Source organism: Colobus angolensis, unplaced genomic scaffold (assembly GCF_000951035.1).
Source record: "Colobus angolensis palliatus isolate OR3802 unplaced genomic scaffold, Cang.pa_1.0 Scaffold5, whole genome shotgun sequence".
In the NCBI taxonomy this organism is placed as follows: Eukaryota; Metazoa; Chordata; class Mammalia; order Primates; family Cercopithecidae; genus Colobus; species Colobus angolensis.
This window is the reverse complement of record NW_012118487.1, coordinates 3,982,718-3,989,434: the sequence shown is the minus strand read 5'-3', so window position 1 is coordinate 3,989,434 and position 6,717 is coordinate 3,982,718.

The window sequence follows — 6,717 nt, the reverse complement described above, 5'->3', positions numbered from 1 at the left end:
CTCCTGCCTCAGCCTCCTGGGTAGCTGGGATTACAGGCACCTGCCACTACACCAGGCTAATGTTTGCATTTTTAGTAGAGACAGGGTTTCACCATGTTGTCCAGGCTGGTCTCGAACCTCTGACCTCTTGGTGATCCGTCTGCCTTGACCTCCCAAAGTCCTAGGATTATAGGCGTGAGCCACCGCGCCTGGCCCTAAGTTGAATTTTTATCCACTAATGGGTTACGAACCAACCTGCCTGAAAAACACAAGTTTAGAAAATGTATTTTTCTCTATTTTAATCATTTATGTATTAGAATAACAGCCAAGATTTTATAAACTGGAAAACATTTGATATTAATATTCAAGGACATCTGATTAGAACAAAGGTGACAAAGGTATTTATTTTAAAAATAATAACCACCACTTATTGCCTACTCTTACAGTATTAGGCTCTTTACAATATAACATTTTCTCGAATCTCTGCAACCACCTTGTAATTTAGGGTACTATCATTCCCATCAAGGGATGAACCCCAACCTCACAGAGGATAGCCAGGAGTAACAAGACCCCAAAGGAGACGACCAAGCAAGCAAACAGAGGGACCTGCCACAGCGCATGGTTGCTGGCAGTAGATGAGACTCGGTGGATCCGAGCGAGACAATTCATGACTCTCAGCACAGCACGTGACAGCAGCTCAGCGTGACAGAGCTTGGTCTCCTGACCCCAAGTCCCATGGCACAGGCCAGGCGCTGCACCTTTGACAGCAAGTGGGAAGAGCCAGTCTCCTCCCCGTGGGGCAAGCAGTGGCCTGGCAGTCATGCTGTGGTTGCCTCTATGAGTAGCTACACAAATGGCTACTGGTCAGAGGGTGGAGGGCCTTGCAGGTTGGCATAGTCTGCAAAGACACGCAGGGTTCCAGGACCTCGGTGGTGGACTGACTCTCTCAATAATTCTCCATTTTATAGTGGAAAGACACCATTTTCTTCTTCTTTTTTTTTTTGAGACCAAGGCTTGCTCTGTCGCCCAGCCTGGAGTGCAGTGGCGCAATCTCAACTCACTGCAACCTCCGTCTCCCAGGTTCAAGCGATTCTCCTGCCTCAGCCTCCCGAGTAGCTGGGATTACAGGCGTCTGCTACCACGCCCCGCGAGTTTTTGTATTTTTAGTAGATACGGGGTTTCACCATGTTGGCTAGCCTGGTCTCGAACTCCTGATCTCAGGTGATCCACCTGCCTCGGCTTCCCAAAGTGCTGACATTATACAGTAGGCGTGACCCACCTTGCCCGGCCGAAAGGCATCATTTTCTTAAATCTACACAAATAATGTGGCAGGGTACCCATTCTCATACATTCCCCTAACTCTGATGCAAATGCTTTTCTTTGATCCCCTATCTAATCTGACGCCTTTGACCCAGGACATACCTGAAGAGTCTGGGCAAGTCATGACACAAGACTTTATCCCTGTACATGGATCATTTCACACAGACAAGCATAGACGTGGAAACAATTTCTAGAAGTGGAATTTCTGGACCAAAGGCCTTTGTGATTTTGATGGATTCTGCTAAATTGTCCTTTTTCAAGGTTGCATCAGCTTACACTCAGAACAACTTGTGAGAGAGAACCGGTTTCCTCACACCTTTGATACGTCACCAAGCTATTCTGTCTTCGCCAGTGTCACAGGAGAAAAACAGAATCTCTCTGCAGTTTTAATTTCTCTTGTGATGAGGGTGTGTCCTTTTGTTTAAGAGAAATTTACATTTCCTTTTCTGAAACTGTCACATCAAAGAGTTTGTTACGTATAAGGATACTAAAAGTACTTTTTCTTAGGTTTATTTATGCAATTTTTTTCCACGCACAATTTTTTACATTTATGTCATCAAATGTAACATTTTCTTTATGGCTTCAGAGTCTTGTGTCATACTTTGGGAAGGTTGTCTCATCCTGAAACTATTTTTAAAATCTCCTTTTCTTTTTTTTTTTGAGACAGGGTGTTGCTCTGTTGCCCAGGCTGGAACGCACGGGCGTGATCACAGAATCACTACAGCCTTGACCTTCCCAGCTCAGGCGATCTCCCACCTCAGCCACCTCGGTAGCTGCGACTATAGGCGCATGCAACCACACCAGGCTAATTTTTTAAACTTTTTGTAGAGATGGGGGTCTCACTGTGTTTCCCAGGCTGGTCTTGCACTACTAGGCTGAAGCGATCCTCCCATCTTGGCCTCTCGAAATGCTGGGATTACAAATCCATTTTATTTTAAGTTTTTTTCATCACTCTGAATTTACTGCAATGTTAAGAGTGAGATAGAAGTACCTTTCCTTTTTCCCCCAGTGGTTGTTTGGCTGTCCAATACCACACACTCAAGAAATTGCATATTAAATTTTCTCATTTATATCTATATATATGTCTATTTCTGGGCTCCATTTTCTTTCAGTGATCTGAGCAGGTATCAGCACAGTATCACTTTAATTCCTGCTGCTGGAAATGTTTGACTAATTTTTTTTTTTGAGACAGAGTCTTGCTCTGTGGCCCAGGCTGGAGTGCAGTGGTGTGATCTCAGCTCACTGCAATCTCCACCTGCCGGGTTTAAGCAATTCCCCTACCTCAGTCTCCCAAGTAGCTGGGACTACAGGTGTGCACCACCACACTCAGCTAAGTTTTGTATTTTAGTAGAGACGGGGATTCACCACGTTGGCCAGGCTGGTCTCGATCTCCTGACCTAGTCATCTGCCCACCTCGGCCTCCCAAAGTGCTGGCATTACAGGCTGAGCCACCGCGCCCGGCCATGTTTGGCTAATTGAAAGAACTAAACTCACATCATAACTGTTTTTGAACTTTTTTTTTTTTGTCTATTCTGGTATGCTTAGTTTTCCTTAAGAACTTTGGAATCAGCTTTTCTTTCTTTTAAAAATCCAGTTGCATTTTCACTGGGATTACCTTATTTACAGGATTGCCTTATTTCTAGGATCAGTTAAGCAGAACTAATATCATTATCAATTGATTTTTTTTCAATTGCTTAGGCCAAAAACCAATTTGGAGTTATCTTTGATGCCTCTAGCTCTCCCATATCCTTCATCTGATTCACCAGCAAGCTCGTCAGCTGTTCCTTCACTATACATCCAGAAACTGACCGCTTCTCACCCACTCCCACCTCCCACCCTTGTCAGGGAATCGTCATTCTTCACCCACTTCCTCAACAGCTTCCTAACTGGCCTTCCTGCCTTCCCTCTTGCTTGACTATTCTCAATACACAAATCAGATCCCCTCACTCCTCCGCTCAATACAGACACTCTGGAGGCTTTCCGCCTCACTCAGTAAAAAGCAGAGTTGGAGCCGAGGACACAGCCAGAACAAAGGCCACAGGCAGGATCGTGTTGGGGAAGAGCAGGAGGGGAGGGCTAGAGTTGGCAGGAGTCTATACAGCCTTAGAGACCAGTTCACCCTTAAAGTAGCTGAAACTAGTTACCCCCGCAGGGTGGGGACTGTGAAAGGAGGCAAAAAGATCTTCTTTCACAAAACTAAAAGCCTTGCAGAACTACTTGCCTTTAAAACTATCTACATGTATGACTTTGATAAAAATACAAAATAAATTTTAAAACACTGACATACGAAAAGAAAAATATAGAAACCAACAGAAAAATGTAACAGATGGTATTTGTCAGCATGCAGTGGGAGTTCAGCTTTCCTTTAGCAGATGGATGGACATTCTTATAACCAAAACTGCATGGTTTTTCCAGTTATCATGAGGATTTCAAACAGAAAAACTAACATCCATCAATTTAAAATTTAATTTGTGAGATGCCCCTGGGAGCTAAAGAATATTTTGTTAGTGTAATTTATTAAGTGAAATGGCAAAGTGACAATGGTAGGTTTAGCGATCTTCAGAAAAACAGAAGGGGGAGGAAAAGGTTTTATAGTTTGTTTGTTTGTTTTTTTTTTGAGATAGAGTCTGTCTCTGTCATCCAGGCTGGAGTGCAGCGGCACGAACTCGGCTCACTGCAACCTCTGCCTCCTCGGTTCAAGCTATGTCTCCTGCCTCAGCCTCCTGAATAGCTGGGACTACAGGCCACCCAGCTAATTTTTTATTTTTAGGAGCAATGGGGTCTCACCATGTTGGCCAGGCTGGTCTCAAATGCCTGACCTCAGGTGATCCTCCTGTCTTGGCCTCCCAAAGTGCTGGGATTACAGGCGTGAGCCACCACACCCAGCCAATTGTTTTGTTTTAAAAATAATCATACTGTTGGGTAGATATTTGAAAAAAGTGTGATTTTAGGAATACACAGGATAGTGAAGAGAATAGGAACGCTGAAGCTTCCTGTGAAGAAGCCTCAGAGATGAAAATCTCCCGTAGGCTCCAGGGTCCAAATCCTCGTATGTTCCTTCACAAATGAGACTGACTGCAAGCGACGCAGAATACCTGCTGCCCTAAGTCGAAAGCTTCCTCCTAAGTCGATTCCACAGCTACATTAAACACAAACCTTTTCGCCGATTGCTTTGTGTACTCTAAAAAGCGTCCCAGTGTTAAACTCTTAAGGCTGATTTCTAATCACCCAATTATGAAGCAAAATACTTTAAATCTACATCCCCCTCCACTCCCCAACAGTTTCCTCCTTTTCTAAGTTGGATTCCCTTTCACTAACAAGAGAGCATAGACGTGGTTTGGTATTTAAAATATCAAGAATAGTTTCCCAACAGGCCAGACTTCGTGGCAGGCCCAGAAAAGGACCTATTATAGCTCCAGAGGGCTGCAGCCAAACAGGCAAGAGCACTGAAAACTTCCCAGGTGCCAGCAATAACAAACGGAAAACGGGCAGGGGTGGGGACGCTTCCTGTCTACTGTATCACCACCATCAACCTATTACGACAATTTATTCTGGAAACTAGATTGATACAGGAAGCTCAGCAAGCAAAAATGGTATTCCACTAGAAATGAGAAAGTCAAACTAATTTTCTTATTTTAGGTTCACATTAGTGAGAAATTAAGGCTATTAAAATTACTTATCTATTTATTCAAGCATTGCCTCTTAAAACGTTCTCAGCTCTTCATATAAGCAAAAATTATGCAAGAATTTTCATTATTACAAATTTACGAAGTCATTAAAGATCTCACTCTCAAACACCTGCTCCTCTCCTCATACTGTGCAACGTAGCTTTACTTAATTGATCTTCAGGAATAATGCAAAAATCAATGATAAAGGTCCTTAGCACTTTGAAAGGGACATTTTGTGCCTCTGAAAATTAAGTCTTCATAGAAAAGTCGTTTCATCTTTCGTATGCTCTGATCAGTGGCTTTCACACTGTTTTCATGACTCATTTTAGTAAATTTTACGTAGTGATTCAGTACCCACACATGCACACTCCAAATTACAGTTTTCGCAGTGGGAAAAAACCTCTTACAACAGGTAGTGCATGCTGGTATTTTCTGTTCAATTCTATTGCCTCCCATTCCATTAAAAAATGCTAGTAAAGACCCCTAATTTCCTCAATAAAGGAACACAAATTTGAAAATCACTCCAGTTTACATATTATTTTTTTGTCACATTAACTGAAAATACTGAAATTTTGAATCTTAGATGACCAGGCAATCCCTCTTGTTCTGTTTTCACTATGGAATATTCAAAGGTAAAAACGCGCAAACACAAATCTCTATTGTTACTACATAGCATAACTCTTATATTTATTATTTTTGAGACAGGGTCTTGCTCTGTTGCCCAGGCTGGAGTGCAATGGCGCAATCTCTGCTCACCACAACCTCTACCTCCCAGATTCAAGCGATTCTTGTGCCTCAGCCTCCTGAGTAGCTGGGATTACAGGTGCCTGTCACCTTGCATAGCTAGTTTTTTGTATTTTCAGTAGAGATGGGGTTTTGCTGTGTTGGCCAGGCTGGTCTTGAACTCCCAGCCTCAAGTGATCTGCCTGCCTCAGCCTCCCAAAGTGCTGTGATTACAGGAGTAAGCCACCGCACCCTGCCAAATTTATCGTTAAAGCAATCACAGACAGCGTTCCGGAAACACTGGCCGAATCCTCAAAACTGCCCTCTTCTGCGAATCTGGAGTCTAGTTACTTGGGAGCCTAGGTCCTGGGGAGGCTGCAGTGACTTACAATCGTGCCACTGCACTCCAGCCTGGGTGACAGACAGGGCAAGACCCTATCTCTCTACAAAAAAAAAAAAAAAAAAAGAAAAAAAAAAACCCTCCAAAAAAAAAGTCCAAGACTCAGGGTTAGGCTAATCGAGAGAATCAAGCAGGACTTGGTGAAAGCTTGAATCAACCAACAAATAAAAAAAGTTGCGGCCTGTGAAGAAATGATGTGGAATGATTCGAATGCTGCAATCAAAAGGAGAAAATCCAAATTGCCGGCTTCGTACCAGTTTCATTCCTTAGGATATTTATACATATCAGAGTGGTCAAGATTCACTGCAAGTGTATTTGTCATCTTTAACTTCAATTTCAATTTTTTCATTTCAAGAAGTTCTCTTTGGTTTTCAAATCTTGTCTGATAATTTTCTTGTTCCCTATTCAGTTTCTTTTTTATTTGAAACACTGTACAGTATCACTATACCCTTGCAGCTCCCATTCCCCTAAGATTTTTGTGGCAGGCTCTCACGCTTTGCTTTTATGTATTCTGATTTTGGACTGTGAGGGCACACTCCATAAACTCTCTATGGGATACCTGGTTGGTGGTCTGGGTTCAAGTTGAGTTCTGAAAGAACACAGCAGATGTGTGTTCATTTCTCACAC